General features: G+C 49.7%; 1 protein-coding gene across 3 annotated transcripts in view; it reads right to left on the minus strand.

The window, feature by feature from the left end:
* Positions 1 to 11,518, minus strand: part of CTNNBIP1 (catenin beta interacting protein 1) — a 41,848-nt gene extending 30,330 nt beyond the window's left edge. For 2 of the 3 annotated variants that reach the window (XM_036460813.2, XM_036460812.2), the window contains exon 1: positions 11,340 to 11,479. The gene's annotated coding sequence lies outside the window, so the exon portion shown is untranslated. Of the gene's footprint in view, positions 1 to 11,339 lie in introns of all 3 variants that reach the window. The other variant, XM_036460815.2, reaches the window with a different exon arrangement.
* Between the last annotated feature and the right edge of the window lie 9,181 nt (positions 11,519 to 20,699).

Raw genomic sequence — 20,699 nt, forward strand, 5'->3', positions numbered from 1 at the left:
ACAGCCGGCTACTCACCTAAGGCTGGCACATCCCAGGAAATAAGACCCAGCAGTCTGACAAGCCCAGGTCCACAGACCCCAAGTGGACCTTGACCTCTTGCAACAGCTCTCACCTGCGGGGAAAAGCTCCCATCTAGGCTGGCTGAGCGGTTAGTTACAGGCGCTCGGTGGTGGTATTCCTGAGGAAGGCGGTGTCTCAGAGAGCTAGATTCCGGGCAAATTTACTTGGGACACGTAAGGTTAAAAGAAAACAAAAAACAGCAGGCATCAGTGCACACCAGTTCTTACCTGCTTCTAGAAAAGTCCTGTGTCTGCCAGAAAGATACTCAATCAGAAATAAGTCCAAGTCCAAAAGAGAAGAGCTCACCCAAAATAGGAGTTCCTGAGAGAGGGCAACAGACGCCGGGTGTGCTATACAAGGGGCAGGAGACCAGAAATCCAGGACAATGGCCCAGGAGAGCCGGCACAGCCAAGGGGGCTGAAACCAAAATAAATCCCAGGCGGAACAAAGCTGCTGTCCTTTTCTCCTCGCCTTTTTACTTTGAAAAATGTCAAAGCCACAGAGAAGCTGAAAGAACAGCAGCAGGAGCATCCCCGTACCTGTCCGAGAGCCCCAGCTGCTAGCCCTGGGCCGCCTTTGTCTCGTCTCTCCGTGCTGTGGGTTCATGAGAGTATGTTTGCTTTTCATCCTGGGCCTTTCTGAAAGTAAGCTGCAGGTGTCCCGATGCTGTGCTAAGTTTCTCCTAAGGCCATTCTCCTGCAGAGCCGTTTTCACCCCAAGGAATTTAATGCTGACCCACATCCATATCTCCCAGCCCCACTCCCATCTCCGGCCATTCCTGGTTTTAACCCGGACCCGATGGAGGATCTCGATTGCATTTGGTTCTCGCGCTCTTTCACCTCCTTAGCCTAGAAGGGCTCACCAGCTTCTCCTTGTTTATCGCGACACTGACCCTGTTAGAGAACAGGACAACTGGGTTTGTCCAGATCAGAGTCCGCATCAGGGCCAGAAGCCTCCGCGGCTGATGCTGTCCATGCCCCACTGGAGGCACACAATGCCAGATTGCCCCACTTCTGGTGATGTCGGGTTTGATGCCTTGCTTATGGAGCAGATTTTTAAGTTTAGAGAAGCAAGAATGTGTATATTACAAGAAAACAGAAAAACAACAACAGTGGGATAAGAAAAAAATATGAAATAAAACTTAGAAGTGATTAAAGATTTAAAAATCTGATTATATACAATGGAAAGATATGTACACATATAATACCTTAATAAAAAAAATCTGATTATATAAAAAGCAAACTCAGACTGAAGAAAAAAACACATAATCGAAAGAACAATGACAAATTGTGGAAATATGTGTAGCGTATATCACAGCTATGGGATAAATTTCCTTAGTATATAAATAGTACCTATAGATCAATAAGAAAAAAATGGCCAAACCAAGAAAGAAATGGTCAAACAATATAATAGATTATTCATAAATGGCTCTTAAAGATGTGATATGATGTTTTATTTCCTCATAAAGAAAATCCAAATTAAAATTATAATATGCCACTTTTCACCAATCAGATTAGCAACAATAAAAAAGTTTAACAACAGCCCTAGGCTGTTTGGCTCAGTGGAGCAGCCTGCGCCAAAGGGTCCTGGGCTCAATTTTGGTCAAAAGGCACAGGCCTGGGTTATGGGCTTATCCCCAGCAGGAGGTGTGTAGGAGGCAGCTGATCAATGATTCTCTCTCATCATTGATGTTTCTCCCTCTCTCCCTCTCCCTTCCTCTCCAAAATCAATAAAAAAATATTTAAATTTTTTTAAATTTTTACCAAGGGAAATAGGTATTCTTGTACAATTTTAGGGGTTATGTAAAACATGAGATTCTTCATGAAGGTCAGTTTGACAAAACTAAAAATTGAAACAGAAGTACCCTTTGCTCTAACAATTCAGCCTGAAGGAATTTATCCTACAGATACACTTACACAAATGCACAAAGATATGTGTATTAGAATCTTCCTGGTTCATACTAACAAAAGAGAACTTAAGTGCTCACCAACAGTGGACTAGTTTTAAAAAATCAAAATGTAACCAATCAAAAGAATGTCATGAAACCATTAAAGTGAGTGAGATAGTTCTAAATGGCCTTAGACAAGTAACTTAATCTCTCCGTGCCTCCGTTTACTCATCTGCAAACTGTTGGAAATAACAGTACTTAGTTCCTAGGGCTGTTGTGAGGAGTGCATGAGTTGATATAAGTAAAGCACTTTCTGCGATGGCCACAGGAAATGCTCCAGAGGTGTTAGCGGGTGGTGGTGGTGGTGATGGTGGTGGTGGTGGTGGTGATGGTGGTGGTGGTGATGATGATGGTGGTGGTGGTGGTGGTGGTGATGGTGATGGTGGTGGTGGTGCTGGTGGTGGTGATGGTGATGGTGGTGGTGTGGAGAGTTCTAGTACTTATTGCTCAGTGGAAGAAATTACAGTATGGAACAAAGCAGTGCATGTCAGGCCTGTGTGCGGCCGCACCTGTGTGGTGCACGAGTACACATGCAGATGTCTCTGGTTAAGATGCACAAGACGGTAGCGTGGTCTTTCGGGGATGGGAATCAGGGGAGGAGGAAGACAGTGCTCTCCGTGTAGCCTTCTGAATTCTGGACTACGGTATGCATTACCTACTCCAACAAATGGTTTTTCAGAAGGAAGTGAAGTCCGGTCAGAACATGAGAACAAAAGGAGGATATTTTCTGGGAGGTTGCCAGTCCAGTGCAGTGCCTGGAGCTGAGCATTCAAACTCCCCCATCTCTGCTCACAGGCCTAGGAGCATGCTTCTCTCCCAAGAGATGGGAGTGAGGGGGGGCAGCCACCTCCTGGGGCAGCCGTGAGGGATGGGCACGTGCTGCCTGGCAGGTGGCAGCGGCAGCTTCACACCGAAGGGGAGGAAGGACATTTGTTCTGGTGACTCCACTCCACCCAGTCCCACAAGCTCCGGAAGGCTGCTTCGTGCAGGAACACTGAGCCAGGGCCTGGACAGACCCCCCAGGGCTGGCTTGCTGGCCTGTCAGCCCCACCAGGTCCTACTGAAATCACTGGCACCCCTGTCTTCCTGCAACGCCAGTGCCGGCCAGAGGAACACCAGAACACCATGTGCCTCAAGAGGCCACAGGGCAGTGCCAACAATGGGGACAGACCCGGGGGGGTGGAGGGTGCGGGAGGGGGAGACACTGTGGCTGAACAGCCTCTGCTCAGTCCGGAAGCTCACAGGGCTGAGGCCACAGCCTCGCGGGCTCACCTTAGCAGTTTCCCTGCCTCACCTTTTGCTGCTTCCTTTGTAAATGGATCATCTAGGGCACATGTGTCAAACACAAGGCCCGAGGGCCAAATCCGTCCCGCCAGGCCTTGCAATGTGGCCCGCACCGCGCTGTCATCACTGCACTCCGCTGCGTTTCCATCACAATGACAGTTTATGACTGTTCAGTAAACCATTCGGCCCGCAGTTTAGGCTGGATTTTAGATTTTGGCCCCTTCTCTGATTGAGTTCGACACCCCTAATCTAGGGGCTCTTAACCACCTCTTCGCCAGCTTAGAATCCCCAGTCATGTGGGCAGTACTCACAGCTCCATGCATTTAGAGCAGGCTCCCTCCACCCCCAACCACACACAGGAGAAACAAAATTATGAAAATCAGAAAAAGCATGCAGATGTCCTCCCCCGGCAGAGGAACCCAGAGGGCCCGGAACGCGTTCCGCTCACATGCCCGCAGCAGCAGGATGACCTGCAAGGATGAGGGGCAGGATGGGTCTGTGGGGAGCTGGGCTGCCTGGGCTGGGAGGCCTTGGTCTGGGCAGGAGGCCGAGGCTGACCTTTGGAACTGGGCCCTGGTTCGCCTGGTGACTTAGCAGGAAGAGCAGGGCGGGGCTCACACAGTGAGAGGTGTCTGAACCCAAAGGGACCCCGATCCCACAGGGAGCCCCGCTGGCCGCAGCCAGGACGGCAGGACGAGGTGGAACTTCATCTGCTTCGGGTTGTTTTCGGTTCAGGGACACGGACCACAGGATTCCACCGCAGGAAACATGTGGGCTGGAGACTCAGGAGATACTCAGGCCTGAAAAACCCTTAATTGGAGCTGGTCTCCAAAAGACTCCCACCCAGCTCTCCACGTGGGAGGGGATCTGATAGTGGGTCACACTCTCCCGGCTGAACCGGCGTCCCTGTGGGCAAGTCTAGGGACTGAGTGGCCCGGTCTCCTGGCCAGGCCAGCCATTTCCTCCTGATCAGAGGACGAATGATTCTGGGGGTCCCCAGACTGAGGGGGCAGCGGACTAGCACCAGGAAGACGGCGACATGTCAGGGTCTGGGTGAAAGTACCATCGCCAGCAGCACACCACGCTGTCCTGGCGCCTCCTCTCTCTCCGACCATGGGCAGCCGCCTCTGCCAGCCCTTTGCCCTCTCCACCCCCGGCCTGGCTGGAGGGAGCAGGAACACTGTGTGCTTTCTCAGGAACCGCTGGGCCGCCCCGGCCTTGCTCTTTGAAGGGACCCCAAGGCCTGGTGCTGGGCAGACTCAGGGAAGAAAGAATCTCCCCAAACCCCACTCTGTGCACACTGACCCACCTCCCACACCCCACTCTGTGCACACTGACCCACCTCCCACACCCCGCTCTGTGCACACTGACCCACCTCCCACACCCCGCTCTGTGCACACTGACCCACCTCCCACACCCCGCTCTGTGCACACTGACCCCAAACGGGGGATTGAGGACACGGGAGGGGGCGGGGGGTCCACCGGCATCAGTTCTTTCGGGAACACTGTGAGCATGCCGGAGAGCACCAAACAGCCACCCACAGCCCACCTGCTGCCATATGCCTTTTTTCCAAGTTAGCAGAGGGAGACCTATCCGCAGGGAGAGAATTCTGGAGAGACAGGTCTGGCGGTTATTCATTAGAAAGGCACTAGATTGGTGGCATAACTTCAAAAAACTTTGGAAGAGCCCACCCCCCTGATTTTGAGCTCTCCCTGACTTGAACTCCAGTAACACAGGCTGAAGGCCGTAAGCGGAAATGGAGTTCTTACTAACCACTGCCGCCAGGCGCTAATTGTTAATGCACATGCCCACACCGAGGGCAGCTTTTGGTAAGTGGGGCACCGAAGGGCTCTATGCTGGGAAGCCAAATCCAGCCCTTCACCTTCAATGCCCTCCCGGGGCCGAGGCGTACCCCTGGAAAGTATATCTTGATTTTCCCTGAGATGCAGAATACTCACCAGCAGGTTTTTTCTTTATTCACACAACTCCAGCGAGATAATAAGCCTCTTGGCCCTAGACTATAAGGGAATAATTCATTTTACCCTGCTCACCCGAGAATTCCTAGTGGGACCCGCGCTGTGATCAAAGCTCAGTAAATATTTATTAATTGAATTAATGAATCTTTGGGAGGGAGGAAAGGAAGGACAAATGGAAGACAGCCATTGCTCCTTGGATCTCTGTGTTTTGGGCTTTGCTATGAAGACATCACAGGCAGGATTAGAACCCAAGCCCTTTAACCCCTTCTCTGCCCTGCTGTGCATGGTCCTCGCAGTGTTATGACGCGTGGCACACACACCTGCGTACAGAAGCTCACACCGTACAACTTGACAGTGAAGAATGGAGAAAGACTCATGACCCTCACTTGTTGAGAAACTTCAGGAGGAGGAAAACAAGGTTTGGGCCAATCACACCACCTTCCCCGCTGGGACTGCTGTCTTCCCCTTTTAACCAGGCTTCGTGGAGGATCAGGCCTATCGGCCTTTAATAACTGAGTGTTACAGCAGTGGGTGCTCAGCACCCTTTCATAAAGAGGTTCAAAAGCACCTTGGCTCACACATCACAATGGCCCTGCGAGCTATGAAGGCACAGGTATCATTATCCACCGTTACCGTTGGGGAAAGGAAGGCAAATGGAGGTTAATTAGCTTGCCCAAGGTCAGAAGAGACAGGGGAAGGGCGTAGGATTCCAGCTCTTTGCATCAGCCAGTAAGCTAACTCTGGACTCTGACAATGCCACCCGGCGGGGCCTGGGGAGATTCTGTTCTCTGTCCTTTATGCTAAGAAGCAGCATCCAACAGGGTGCTCAGAGCTAGCTCACTGAGGCTCAGGCCCTACATACTGCCTCTGTTTGAATCTGACTCTGCTCACGACTAGCCTGACTTCAAACAAGTTACTTAACCTTTCCAGCCTCAGCTTCTGAATCTGTAAAATGGTAATAAAGGTGTATATCTCAGAATCAACAGTGAGGATTACATGAGATAATGTATGTGAAAGGCCACTATCCTTCATTTCCTCATTTCCTAAATGAGCACCTATCACTCTTGTAATAAAAAAAAAAAGAAACACAAAACCAGTTACTTGAGAAAGCGGTTGCACCCACACTGTTGAGTTTTTACAAGGCTACAGATGACTAACTGGCACTTCGCATCCTGATGGTGACTTACAACACAAAAGTCCGATTGGATTCCCACGAACTCCTGTTGGCCTCTCAAGGTTAAGAGCAAGTGGCATCATGGACATCAACTGACAATGAGACGCCTAAATGAGGAGCTGAGAAGCTGGCCAACTGTACCCAGTCTGAAGAGGCCAACTCTGGATTCCTGGCGAGCTGGAGCCCTCGGTTTGAAATGCCATTCTCTGAGTGCTCTGCTGGGCGTCCCAACTCCACCCAGGACAGCCAATGCTTTCTAGGTACCACTGTGCTCCTGACCAAGTGACCAAACACAGACAGCGTGGCCCAACCTTCTAGAGAGGGCCTGGGACATCAGCAGGAGACTGGAAGAGAAGGGTGTGGGGGGATGGGGTGGGGTGGCAGAAAGCTGCCTTGTCAATCTTGGAGTTCCTCCAACAGAGACACTGTGACATGTTAGTGTGTGGGTGTCTCTGGTGCACATCTGAAGAATAATAGCAAAACTCCAAGGTTACTTTAGAGTCAATACCAAGGTAAGAAGCTTTAACTCCTGCAGAAGCAAGCAGAGAACATAGGACATGCCCTTACATAGGACAACATGCTAAGATCTGGCAATGCTCATTCATTCAACTCAAGAGATGTTACTGATCACTTATGTACTCAGGGGAAAGAAGGCTCAGTGAAGTCTGCAGGACACACAGACACATGCCTGCACCTTCACCAACCTCGCCAATGGCCCCATATCTCCTAAGTATCCGGCCACAAAAATGAGGAACTTGATGGGAATAAATGAGTCACTGCTGCTCTCCTGGCCTCCCAAAGTCTTCCAAGGACAAGGAGAGCCCACTCACTGCTCATCCCAGTGTCCTGCTCTTTGCCAGGTGGACAGGAAGAATGCCTGCGCAGTGACTTCCCACTGTTCAGAGTCAAATCCAAACTCCTCACTGTGGTCACAGAGTCAGCCCCTACCAACCCCTCACCCACCTCGTTCCAGGCCCGCTGGGCTTATTGCTTCTGCCCCTGCTGTCCTGTCTGCCCATCGATGGGGTGTCCATTCCAAGTCCCCTCCAAGAGCTAGCTAAAGTTATGACCTACCCTCACCCCAGTCATTCTCCATCTCATTGCCCAGTTTTATTCTCCCTGTATCTCTTTTCGCCATTCTAGGTTATTTTGTCCACTGGTCTATTGTTTACTGGCTGCCTCACTACAATATAAACTCCATTAGATCATGTGTCTTGGTGATCTTGTTCTTGGTTACATCCCCAGCATCCCTGGCACCCAGTAGGTGGTTCAATGAGTCATTCAAATTAACAATTATTTGCTGAAGACCTATAAAGTTTAGGCACTTTAAAAAACAGTACACACACACACACACAAAATAAGAAAGACAAAATCTCTGCACCCAAAGAGCTTAAATTCTGTTGGGAGATCAGATAAATAAATAATGGTGAAATAATAGCTGCTACTTACACCAAGCAGGCACTCAGTGCTGTTCTAAGCTTCTGCTAGGTGTTGCTTAATCTAATCCTCCCTTCTTTCAATACTTATTTTACAGATGGGGAAACTGAGGCACAGAGGGGTCAAGTTACATGGTGTAATGAAGTTTATATCTTAGGGGTCAAGGTCACGCAGCTCATGATGGCAGAACCTAGATCCAAGCCCAGCAGCTGTTCCTCGTAGGCAGGGCTGGAGAGAGCAGACTCATCTAAGAGGGGCTGCCCTGGCCTGGGAGCCCAGTGAGAGGGAGACTGCTGGGCTCACCAGTGTCGCACACCGGATGAGGAGAAATCTAAGAATCTGAAGGGAACTGTGGTCTGATGACAAGACAAGGAGGGACAAGGGTCAGGAGTGCTGGCTTCTAGTTTTAGATGCTGTGAAACATCCAGGCACATCGGCCAATACTTGGTGAGTTTACTTTTTGTACAGGACACTGACCGAGGCCCTGCGAGAAATGCAAAATGAACCCAATAGCAATCCTGGTCTCAGTAAGCTCCGAGTCACGCACGTACACATGGAGCTGAAAGAGGCAGAAGGGGCGGGTGCCATAAGAAAAATGTACAAACTGCCATGGGATTCCAAGAGGTCCCATAGTCAGCCTCGAGGGGCACAGATCCCCAGCCATAAAAGTGGGGCTGGCCTACATAACCCCTGAGGTCCTCTAGTTCTGACATGCTCTGACAGCACAGATTTGGAGCGGCATGGAGATCAAGTTTTATTCTGTCTCATGGTACAAGTTCATGGCCATTGATCTTGTCCATGTTCTCCTACCCAAGAACATGTTCCGATTTCTTTGGGCAACATCTCACAGCAGCGAAAGGGCTATACTGCTCTCATTTAGATGCAGCTAGATGTGGGAACAAAGCCTACCATCCTCTGCCCGCCTCCGCTGCCCTCTTTCCCTCGAGGAGGTAACCCTGTGTGAGGATGGTTATACCGTGGGAACTACCCCCTATTCCTCTTGTTCATCTTTGTACCCCTAGAGCTGGGGTGGGGAACGTCCGACCATGGGCCATATAAGGCTTGAGAAATCATTTGGTCTGGTCCTGCCAAGGCATTAGGGGTGAGTTAATTAGCTGTTTGGCACATTTTTATTTTTATTTTATTTATTCATTCATTTATTTTTTAATCCTCACCCAAATATATTTTTCCACTGATTTTCAGACAGAGTGGAAGAGAGAGGGAAAGACAGAAATATCGATGTGAGAGAAACACATCAGTGGGTTGCCTCCTGCACACGCCCTGACCAGAGCCTGGCTGGGGAGGGGAGAAGACTACAACCGAGGTACGTGCCCTTGACCAGAATCAAACCCTTCAATCCGCAGGCCGAGGCTCCATCCACTGAGCCAAACTGGGGGGGCTAAAAATATATATTTTTATTGATTTTTTGAGAGAGAGAGAGAGGAACAGAGTGGGAAATATCGATGAGAAAAACATCATTGATTGGCTGCCTCCTGCACATCCCCCACTGGGGATCAATCCCACAACCTGGGCAGGAGCCTTACTAGGAATAGAGCCGGTGACCTCTTGGTTCCTGTGTCAACGCTCAACTGCTGACCCACACCACTATGGCAGCAGGCTAACTTTTAAGCTGATAATTTTGTATGATATTATAAATATCCAAAAGGTGCTTGACAGGAAAAAGGCTCCCCACCCCTGCCCTACGCTCACAACAGGTGCTGAGTAAGCTTAGTGAGCTACACCTGGGCATGGTCAGGTCCAGGAGTTCTCTGCCTGACACAGAAATCTCAGTGGATGTTCCATGAAGGTTTCCTTACAGCTCAGCTTCTCCCGGGAAGCAGCCTGGTTCCACCTCTTCGCTTTCTCTGTCACCATTGGTCCCTCAAGCCTCCATCACCTTCTGCAGGCAGCGGGTGGTACCCCTGCTTCTATGTTTGCCTCTTGTAATCCAGTCACGACAGAGCAGCCACACGATCTTTGAGAACTCAGATTTAGATCTTATCACGTCTACTGAAAATCCTTCAGTGGCTTCTCACTGCACGTGGAATAAAAGCCTAACGGGTCCTTCTCACGTCCATAGCACATACCGCTACTGAAATGAATTTGTCTGCTTATCTGTTTACTCCCTCCTCTTTCAAATGTGGGCCACAGGAGGGCAGGGGGCCCCATGCTTGGACTAATGCCTGACAAGTAAGCACTCACTGGTGAATGGATGAATCTCTAGCCCATACAGGCAACTTGTATTTACAAAGGCCACAAACTCCGCCCAGAAACCATGAGTGACACACTGGCATTTCACAGCTGGCACCTTTAGGATTCAGTCCTGCTCTAAGGGACAGGAAATCGGTATCTATGGATAGTTTAATGGCCCCAAAGATCAGGATCATTTACCTCCTAAAGCCAGGAACCAGAGCCCAGCAGTTGTAGCAGGAAGCGAAGAGTCAAGGTACTTGGGACCAGCACCTCTCAACAAACTCCTACTTGCCCGGGGGGTCCCTTACCAACACACCCTGTGCCTCAATTTACCCAGCAGTCAGCCAGGCACACTCCCCTGACTCCTGAGCGACAGGACACAAACTAATAGCTCCAGCATACTTAGATCCTCGGATAGGAGGTGCTGCAAAGCCACACATCTCATTTACTCATAAAACTCTTGATTTGCTGCCAACACAGGCCTCCTCGGCCTTCCCGGGGGGCTAACCTGACAGCAGGCACTGCTCCAACAAGTTCAGCGCGCAGAGGGAGGGGCCGTGTGGGCCTAACAGGGGGGTGTCCAGAGCTATGCGTCTTGAATACCAGGTCCCAGAAAAAGGAAGGTGGCCGGGCTGGGGGTGATGGGAAGGAGGTGAGAAGCGCAGTCTGGGGCGCCAAGTGGTTAATTTTGCAGGCTCGCCAACAGCTGGCCATCCAGGTGAGACGTGTGCCTACAGTGTACTCCTTTCTGGAACACTCCCGGGGAGGGGTGGAGAGGGGAGCCCGCAGTTCAGCAAACTGGAGGGAGGGAGGGCAGCCCAGGGGCCAGACCCTGGCAGCGGTTAGTTTGGGGGAATATGGAGGAGCTCCGTGCACAGGGTCCGATGCTGAGTGGGGCTCAGGTGAGGGGAGAGCCAGGACGCAGGACCTGGGCGCTGACAGAGGGTGACAAGCAGCGGACGCGGCGAGGTGAGCTGCAGAGCGGGCGGCTCGGACACCTGTGGAGGCGCCTCCGCGACAAGGTGAGGACCCCGCAGGGTGGTCTCCGGCGGGGCCGGCGAGCGGCGGGGGGGCAGCGGCGGCCCGGCGGGGCGAGGAGGCCTGGCCAGACCTGGGCGCCGCGCCGGGGGCCCAGCCGGCGGGTCCGAGCGGGGTCGGGGGTGCCCTCCGCGGCCCCTCCCCGGGAGACAAAGGGCCGGCGGCTCCCCCGATCCCAGGGGCGGCGCGGCCCGGGCGCTCCGGGCGCCGGCTGGCCTCGGCGCTTACCTGGGCCGCCCGACCCGGCCGGGCCGGCGTGGGCTGCGGGTCCGTGCGCGACGCGCGGCGGCCTGTTCCGGGGCACGCTCACCCCGAGCAGCCGCGGCGGCGGCGGCGGCGGCGGCGGCAGCAGAAGCAGCGGGAGCGGCCACCTCAGCCTCCGCCTCCCGCTCCGTGAGTCACCGCAGCGGGGAGGGAGGGAGGCGCCAGGCCGCCGGAGGAGGGATCGGCGGAGGGGGCGGCATCTGGCTCCGCGCGGGCGGCGGAGGCACGGCCACCGCAACGCCCCGCGCCTGGGGCGGGGCCTGCTGGGAGGGGCGGGGCCAGGAGCACGCGGGGACGCTTATTGGTTGCATCGGCTAATGGGCGGGGTGCTTTTTGAGGGGCGGGAGCTGCAGCGTGTTTGGGGACGCTCATTGGGCGCTTCGATCAAGGGGAGGGGCCACGAGATGAGAGGGGCTACGCTCAGAGCTCAGGGGAGGGCGGGACCGGAGGTGGGCGGGGCGGAGGGGCGGGGCTCGGGGGAGGCGGCCCGAGGGCGGAGTCGGGGTTCACAGCGCTGTCGCTGAGGTGAAGCAACTTTGTGTGCCCCTCGCGGTTCCAGGAGCGCAGCGATCCCGTGAAAATCATGGCCTCTCCACACGCGGGTCCGTGTTTGGAAACGGGAGCTCCGGGCCGGGCGGGATCCCGGTGAGACCGGTTCCCCAGGGCCGCTGAGAAAGCTGAATGGACGCGGCTGCGGACGCCCAGAGGCGTGGTCTCCCCGCGCCCGGAGCCGGGCTGGCGGCCGCGCTGGAAGCAGTTAGGCCCGCTCTGACCTGGGGGCCTAACCGGGGGCCGCGAAGCCCAGATTGCCCGGGGACGGGCCTCCGTGGGCCCGTTCAACTCCCAATATCGTGTGTATTGGCCAATCCCATGGAGGGCACGTTTCTGGGGGAAAGGGACCGTGTTTAAAAGTCTGACCCAGCTTCCTGGCTCTCTGGGGAGTACAGGGAGGACTACCCTTTCTTTATAGGCAAGATGTAAGTTGCTCTGCGCTCCCACCTTTCCTACGAAAGGGATGCGTGCGTGTAAGTGTGGCCGGTCTCATGTTCAGCATTGCAACTTAATAGCCATTTAAAAGTCCTCCCGCCCCGTTCCCCCCTTTTGTCTCATCCTCTCCCACTTCCCCGAGAGTTCTTCCCTTTCCCTATGCAAGAAAGACATAAATGAGGTGCTTTTTTTTACTTTCCTGTGTTCATTTCCTGAAATGTCCATATTGCTTTTTGACTTAACACTGTTCTGTATTTACAATTGAGGAATGTTTTAATCTTATAAAAATCATTAAATTACAAATTCTGAAAGGCCAGAAATAGATCTTAATCCAGTTTATATCCCCATCGATGTCCAGATTACCATGCCCATAGCATGAGCTCAATAATATTGGCCAATACAAGTGTACCAGCTGGCCCTTCACGTTTTTCAGAGCATGCCAATGCAAAAACAAACAAAAAAATCCTTACATATTCAAACTATTTTTATGTTAAAAAAATAGGCATTTAAACAAGTTAAAATAGAAAAAGTTGTTTGCTATTCTAGACACAATGTATAAACCATATTTCTAAAAACAATATATGCTTAAGGAGGAATGCATAAAATGCATTACGTCAGCGTAAAACGGATGCTTTTCCTTTGTTCCGAAAGTTCAGAAATATAATTTTTACAGTTCAAAATTATTCGAAGTTCATCAACACAGCCAGTGCCTCAACTACCCCATGACTTAGAACTGGAAAATTCTGCATTTCTAGACAGCAGTATTACTCCAGGATAACTAAGGCTCCATCCATCTGTAGGGTCCTTAGAATGAAGCATTGAAGGCTTAGGAGATAGGGAACATCTGTTAGTGCCGACAGCCCAGTACCCCCTCTTCTCCTTGGGGAATTGCCTCTCCCTACCTTCTACCACCCAGAGGTGCTGGTGAGGTTACAATGACAGTATCTACACCAGTGGTTCCCAACATGGGGCATACCACACATCCCATTGGGGGGGGGAGGCGGGATTTGATTTTTAAGGGGGGCAATTCGAAAATGAGTATTAACTGACTTTTTAAAAATTATATTTTGAGTTTTTACAGAGAGGAAGAGAGAGGGATATAGAGTTAGAAACATCGATGAGAGAATCATAGACCAGCTGCCTCTTGCACACTCCCTACTGGGGATGTGCCCACAACCAAGGTACATGCCCTTGACCGGAATCAAACCTGAGACCTTTCAGTCCGCAGGCCGATGCTCTATCCACTGAGCCAAACCAGCTTTGGCTGATTTTTGTTGTTGTTGCATTTCTTATGGTTCTAGGGGCCTCATCTATAGTATATAAATATATATTGTGACATTTATGCGTTTCAGTTCTCTTATGTTTTGAAATTTTATTTGCTATTTTTCATATCACTTCATATTATTATTTTTAACAATTTCTTATTGATTTCTTCCTCAGTACTTCAACTGTCCTTTCATTCTTTCATTTTTCTCTTTCATGGATGCCATGTTCTTTGGAAGCTTGTGTAGACCAAGTTAATGTCCTTTTAGCCTTCCTCCACGTGAATAGGGGTTCACTTTTTAAAAATATATATTTTTATTGATTTCAGAGAGGAAGGGAGAGGGATAGATAGAAACATCAATGAGGATCATTGATCTGCAGTCTCCTGCACGCCCCCTACTGGAACCCAGGACCCTTCCATCTGCTGCAGGCCTATGCTCTATCCACCTAGCCATAGAGCGTCGGCCTGCAGATGGAAGGACCCCAGGCTCTATTCCAGTCAAGGGCACGTACCTTGGTTGTGGGCATATTCCCAGTAGGGAGTGTGAAAGAGGCAGCTGAATGTTTCTCTCATCGATGTTTCTGTCTATCCCTCTCCCTTCCTCTCTGTAAAAAAATCAACAAAATATTAAAAAAAAAAAAAAGAATTATATGTCATGAACGGGGGAGGGGCATCAGTATTTTAGAGATCTTAGGTAGGGCATCGCCATAAAAAGGTTGGGAACCACTGATCTACACTCTGCCCTTTTCTAAAACAAACAGGGAAGGCAAGGCACTCGAACTGGGCCAATCCAGGCGCTGCATTCTTTTAACCACTGGCTAAGTAGGATGTGACCCCAGCGAAGCCTATCAGAGTTGTTCCCTGAAATTTTCTGAATTAGAGATGCAGGGGGGTTCTGTATTTCCTATTGGGTCAAGAACATATGAACAAGTGACCTCGAAAAATGTTTGCATCATCCTCCACCCACCACATGGAAAATCCTGAAAGAATGAGGCAGTTGCTGGACAGAAACAAAACTCTGGAGGGAGGGAAGAGGGGAGGGAGAGAAAAGGAGCTTGTCCCATGGTTTCAGTAGACCTTGCTCCAGTTTTTCTCACCCCTCTCACACTTAATAGGTCCACACATCTCCCTCCCCTGATGCTCCCCACCTTAGTAACTGGCACTGCTCCACACGGTTGCTCACAACTTAAAGAGTATTCTTGACCCCTCTGTGCTTTGCCCCTCTGTTCCCATCCCCAGCCCGTACCTGGAATCTCCCCACTTCCCACCATCTCACTGCTCTGTCCCAGTTTATCATTGGCTCTCACCTTGATTCAAGCCATAAATTTCAAGTACTTTCTCATTCAGGCACTCCCTATCACTCCCAATCCATTACCCACTGATGTTGTTAGACTTTCGGAGTTCAACGAGTTCTCTTTCTATTCACGATGAAGTTCAGAATCCTCATGGCTACCAGACCCTGCAGGCTGTCCTTGAACCACTTGCTGACCAGGCTCCCACTATACACAGGCCTTCTCCCCATTCCTTGATCACAAGGTACTTCTCTGTGCTTTGCGGCTGGTGAGTGTGCAGTGCCCTCTGCCTCTGTGACTCTATTTCTCCCACTCCTCCCTCTCCACCTGGCTGAATATTGGATCTTTTTTGGTCTTCTTCAAGGAGACTTTCTTAACCTATGCGAGATCCAGCACCGGCATGGCATAAATTCCAGGAGGGCAAGGAAGTCATGGTGAACCACTCCTACCCAGCACAGTACCTGGCACATGCAGATGCCAAACAAGTATTATTGCATGACTGACTAAATGGGCCCTGGACAGTTAGCTCGGTTAGTTAGAGCATTATCCTGATATGCCAAGGTTTCAGGTTCTGATCCCCGGTCAGGGTGCATACAAGAATCAACCAACAGCCGAAACCGGTTTGGCTCAATGGATAGAGCGTCGGCTTGGGGACTGACAGGTCCTGGGTTCGATTCCGGTCAAGGGCATGTACCTTGGTTTCGGGCATATCCCCAGTAGGGGGTGTGCAAGAGGCAGCTGATCGATGACTCTCTCTCATCGATGTTTCTAACTCTCTATCTCTCTCCCTTCCTATCTGTACAAAATCAATAAAATATATATATAAAAAAAAGAATCAACCAACAAATGCATGAAGAAATGCAGCAATAAATAAAAAATTCCCTCTCTCTCTCTCTCTCTCTCTCTCTCTCTCTCTCTCTCTCTCTCTCTCTCTCTCTCTCTCTCTCTCTTCTCTTCCCTTATCTGTCTCTAAAGCCAATTAATCAATACATTTTTTAAAAACTAATACCTAAATGTATACATAACCCACTCAGGACTTTTCACCCACTGGCCAGCCACTCCTATTTCCCCAACTCCAGTGCTAGCAACACAGTACAACCTTCAGGCCAAGTATGAACCAAGGTGGAGCCGCAGCAGGCTGCAGGGAAGGAGCGCTATTTTTGGACCAGTTATCATGACATGGTCCTCACATTGTACCCCATAAGAGGGCCTTCTATTCTACGAGTTGACCGGTGCTAGGTGACAATGGGAAAGAAAGAAAGAAAGAAAGAAAGAAAGAGAGAGAGAGAGAGAGAGAGAGGAGAGAGAGAGAGAGGGAGAGAGAGAGGGAGAGAAAGAGAGAAAGAAAGAAAGAAAGAAAGAAAGAAAGAAAGAAAGAAAGAAAGAAAGGGAAAGAAAGAGGCTTTGTCTTGAATAAAAAGATAATTTTAGTTAAGAAAAAATGAGAACCAATTCTTTTTTGAGAACCAAGCTTGAAACGTGAGTAACTCCCAGTAATGCAGAAAGTTTGAAAAAGCTGTTTTCTGCTCTGGTCCCTAGTTTGTGTCCTGTTTACCTTTGGTGCGGCTCCAGCTGCTCTGAGGACAGGGATGAGGGGGCCAAGTGCAGGGAGATAAGGGAGCCCCAGTCACACGCCACTCTCCAGCGTTTTGCTTTGGCAAATAACTTGTCATCTAATTTTACTTTGGAGATAACAAGGAATTATTCAACAAGCATGAAAGCATTTTGTAGGTTGGTGAATATACATATTTTGTGTCATGTGTGGGGTATGTGCAGCTGTGAACATCTGGCTCTCTGCCAGCCTGTCCCCAGAGTGTCAGCTTCTGCAGCCTCTGACGAGTAGACCATCCCTACATCCCAGAATCCTGCTTGTGTTGTGCTCGGGAACAGCATCAACAGAATTATTCAGTTCTGTGGCTGTTTTGATAGACCAACGTGTTTTGTAAGTGTATGTGGCTCGTTCGTTCGGTCTCCAGCATTCTAGTCACTAGTGAAGACAAACTGACATAAGCCCTTAATTTAAACCCAAATACTCAAGTCTATCAGCCTTTAAACATAGTAGTCTGTTTACGACCTTTCCCCGCTTCTGGTTATCATCCAATTAAGTGTAAAAAATCACCATCCTTCAAAGCAAATAGCCTCTTCTCTCTAGGAATAAATGATAAACAGTCGTCCTTCCCCCAGCACTTACCAGTGTGCTTTAAATCTGCTGAATGTTCTCAGCGTATTCAGGTGAGACTGAAAAGACCATTCCTGACAGACAGTTCCCTCCACCCCAGGCCCAGACTGCCCAGGCGTTTACTGTAAACAAGTAACGGGCCTGCTCCTATAAACTGTTTGTAGATAGCTCTGCTCCTCCCCTTCACGGTCTTAAGTGTGGACTGTTTTCAAACCTTCCTGAGCCGATAAGCCTTCCTGTTTTGACATTCCCATGTGTAGCGAGGAGTTTTCTTAAATCCTTTGCTATTTGTAATACCAAGGTCTGTAACATTTATAACATTGCTCAGTCTAAATGAGCCTGGTGGTTTGGTCTTCGCCCCAGCCGCTCCCCTCACTTTCCTCATGACTCTTCTTCCGGAAAATTCCTTCCCATCAGCAGTATCTGCCCCAGCTGGTGAATCAGATGGAGCTCCTTTTTTATCGGTAACAAACGCCGAGGGCCGAGGGCGGAAAACCGGCACCGTGGTGCCAGCTAATGAAGCGTATGCAAAGGGACAGGGGGTGGGGGGGGCGGCAAACACCCTGGGATCCAAGCTTACTCCCTCCCCGCCCACACACTGCATAACAGACAGTAATGGTTATTAATTATTTAAGCAAAGCACACGAGAGCCAACGCAGGCAGCACTCTCGGATCCTCTGTTGAAAGCGCTTTAATTAGCACAAGCTAGAGAGCCAAGGGAAATAGACCAAGATACGTAATAGCTAAAGCGTTTTTCAAATCCTCTACCACTCCTTCTCCCTGAAAAAAACAAAGACAAACCACGGTTATGTTTGTGCACACTGCTGACCAGCTGGAATATGAGAATGAAGTGGCTTCCCCAGGCTCCACTCTGGGGTGGCAGGTGTGTTGGGTGGGGCGGGGGAGGGGGAAGGACACGAGGAGGCTCAGCCAGGGCCTCGTAGGTTCCAGAGAACCCTGAGGCTGATCCCAAGTCTCCCCTTGAGACGCGTCTTTCCTGCTCAGACACAGTCCGGTCATCGGAACTCTCCAAGTTGTCACTCCTGATTTTCTTCTTTTATACTCTGAACTGAAACCTTCATGAGATTTTCACTCCAAATTCAAATTTTGTGTCACTCCTGGTAGGGTTTACTTAAATGTATATCATGATACCTAGGGTTTCTCCCTCCTAGATAAGCAATAACACTCTTTAAAAAGTTAAGAACTGTCGAAACCGGTGTGGCTCAGTGGATAGAGCATCGGCCTGCGGATTGAAAGGTCCCAGGTTCAATTCCGGTCAAGGGCATGTACCTTGGTTGCGGGCACATCCTCAGTAGGGGGTGTGCAAGAGGTAGTTGATCGATGATTCTCTCTCATCGATGTTTCTTTTTTAAAAAAAATATATTTTATTGATTTTTTTACAGAGAGGAAGAGAGAGGGATAGAAAGCTAGAAACATCTATGAGAGAGAGACATCGATCAGCTGCCTCTTGCACACCCCCTACTGGGGATATGCCCGCAACCAAGGTACATGCCCTTGACCGGAATCGAACCCGGGACCCTTCAGTCCCCAAGTTGACGCTCTATCCATTGAGCCAAACCGGTCTTGGCTCGATGTTTCTAACTCTCTATCCTTCTCTCTTCCTCTCTGTAAAAAATCAATAAAATACATTAAAAATAAATAAGAAATAAAAAGTTAAGAACTCCAAAAGATATAGTTTTGACCTTATTTTCAAATCCTTGGACTATCTTCACTTGTTTGAAATGCATTGGTAGTTCTACTACAGTCCAACCTTTCACAGCCGGTCCCCCTCCAGATAGTGGCATTTCCTCTTACAAGCAGTTTTCATTTCTGATTCAGTGACAGTTAGAAGCCGCGCTCTCGTTATAACTACCCTGCTCCGTGACTAACAAGAGACCATGCTTCCTTCGCAGTATCTTTACGATCTCACACCAAGTTCTTACAGGACCTTCCCATTGAACTAATTCAGATCTCCCACATCACACGTGACCTATCCTCTGGCTTTTGTTCAGTCTAGTCTCTGTAGTCAATCACTTATTCAGAAAATATCGAGTACCTCCCAGGTACATGCCACTGTGCTAGGCAAGGGATAAAGTGCAAATCAGACACACGTTGTCCTTGTCCTGACGAAGGGTAAGACAGACACCTCTGAGTTACAGAACTGAATAAATCATTGCAACTGTAGTTGAATTCTAAAAGCTGAAATAGGATGGGCTGGGAGACCATATAATTGGGAATCAAACCTTGCATCAAGAAGAGCTACTGCCCTGACTGGTTTGGCTCAGTGGCTAGAGCGTCAGCCTGCACACTGAAAAGTTCCAGGTTCGATTCCAGACAAGGGCATGTACCTTGGTTGCAGGTACATCCCCAGTGGGAGGTGTGCAGGAGGCAGCTGGTCAATGTTTCTCTCCCATTGATGTTTCTCTCTATCCCTCTCCCTTCCTCTCTGTAAAACAAATCAGTAATTAATTAATATATATATATATATATATATATATATATATATTTATTTATTTATTAAAAATAGCTTCTATGGGAAAGTAACACTGAAGCTTACAATTGAGGTGTAAGTAGGAGTTAACCAGACAGAGTGGGGAGAGCACACAGTGGCAATGAGGAGAGAAGAGAGCATGGTGACATGCAACAACTGAGTGAGAAAGCCAGGTGGCTGGCATGCAGAGTGATGGGGAAAGGGGCCCCAATGAGGGGGGCAGATGCCATGCCCAGATCCTAGAGAACTGTATAGGTCTTTTTCTTTTTTTTCTTTTTTTATTACCATTTTAATGATTTCTTACTTTCCAAACACTGCTTTCATAACGGAAGTGTTTTACACTTGCACAATATTAATGACTGTATTGTACATGGAAGCCATGATAGGCTGGTTACACAATAAGACTGCAAACACACAGTGGCACTTTCCTGATGTTAGAAGAGGACATAAGACTGAAACATCACCAAAAGGACATAAAAACTCACAGGCTTAAACACCCAAGTACATTGAAAAATATAGTCAGGGAGAAAATACAATTCCTAAAAAGTGGCTTAGGGCAGAGCCACTGTCACCAGCAGCTGCAAATGGCAATTCGGGGTGAGAGCTAGTTCGGATGACTTCACACAACCCTGCACAATGCTGACTGATGCCCCTTTGCAATGTGCAATCAAGGCTGCAGTTCCACCAAGAGGCTCTGAGGTCACTATGAAAGGCAGGCGTATCCTTACCCCTCACGTTTGCTATGGCACCAGCTGGAATTACATGCCTTATTCATATCTCCAGCTCTGAGTATGCGGGACTTTATCCTACATAACAAAAGGCTAATATGCAAATCAACTGAATGGCAGAATGATCCATCACTATGATGCTCACTGACCACCAGGGGGCAGATGCTCAATAGATGCTGCCCCCTGGTGGTTAGTGTGCTCCCACAGGAGGAGCGCCGCTCAGCCAGAAGCCAGGCTCATGGCTGGCAAGTGCAGCAGCAGTGGCAGGAGTCTCTCCCACCTCCACAGCAGTACTAAGGATGTCTGACTGCGAGAGGGCACAGGCTGGGCTGAGGGACCTCCCCTCCTCAAGTGCACAGATTTTGTGCACTGGGCCTCTAGTT

This window comes from Pipistrellus kuhlii, unplaced genomic scaffold, assembly GCF_014108245.1.
Source record: "Pipistrellus kuhlii isolate mPipKuh1 unplaced genomic scaffold, mPipKuh1.p scaffold_m20_p_34, whole genome shotgun sequence".
NCBI classification, from domain to species: Eukaryota; Metazoa; Chordata; class Mammalia; order Chiroptera; family Vespertilionidae; genus Pipistrellus; species Pipistrellus kuhlii.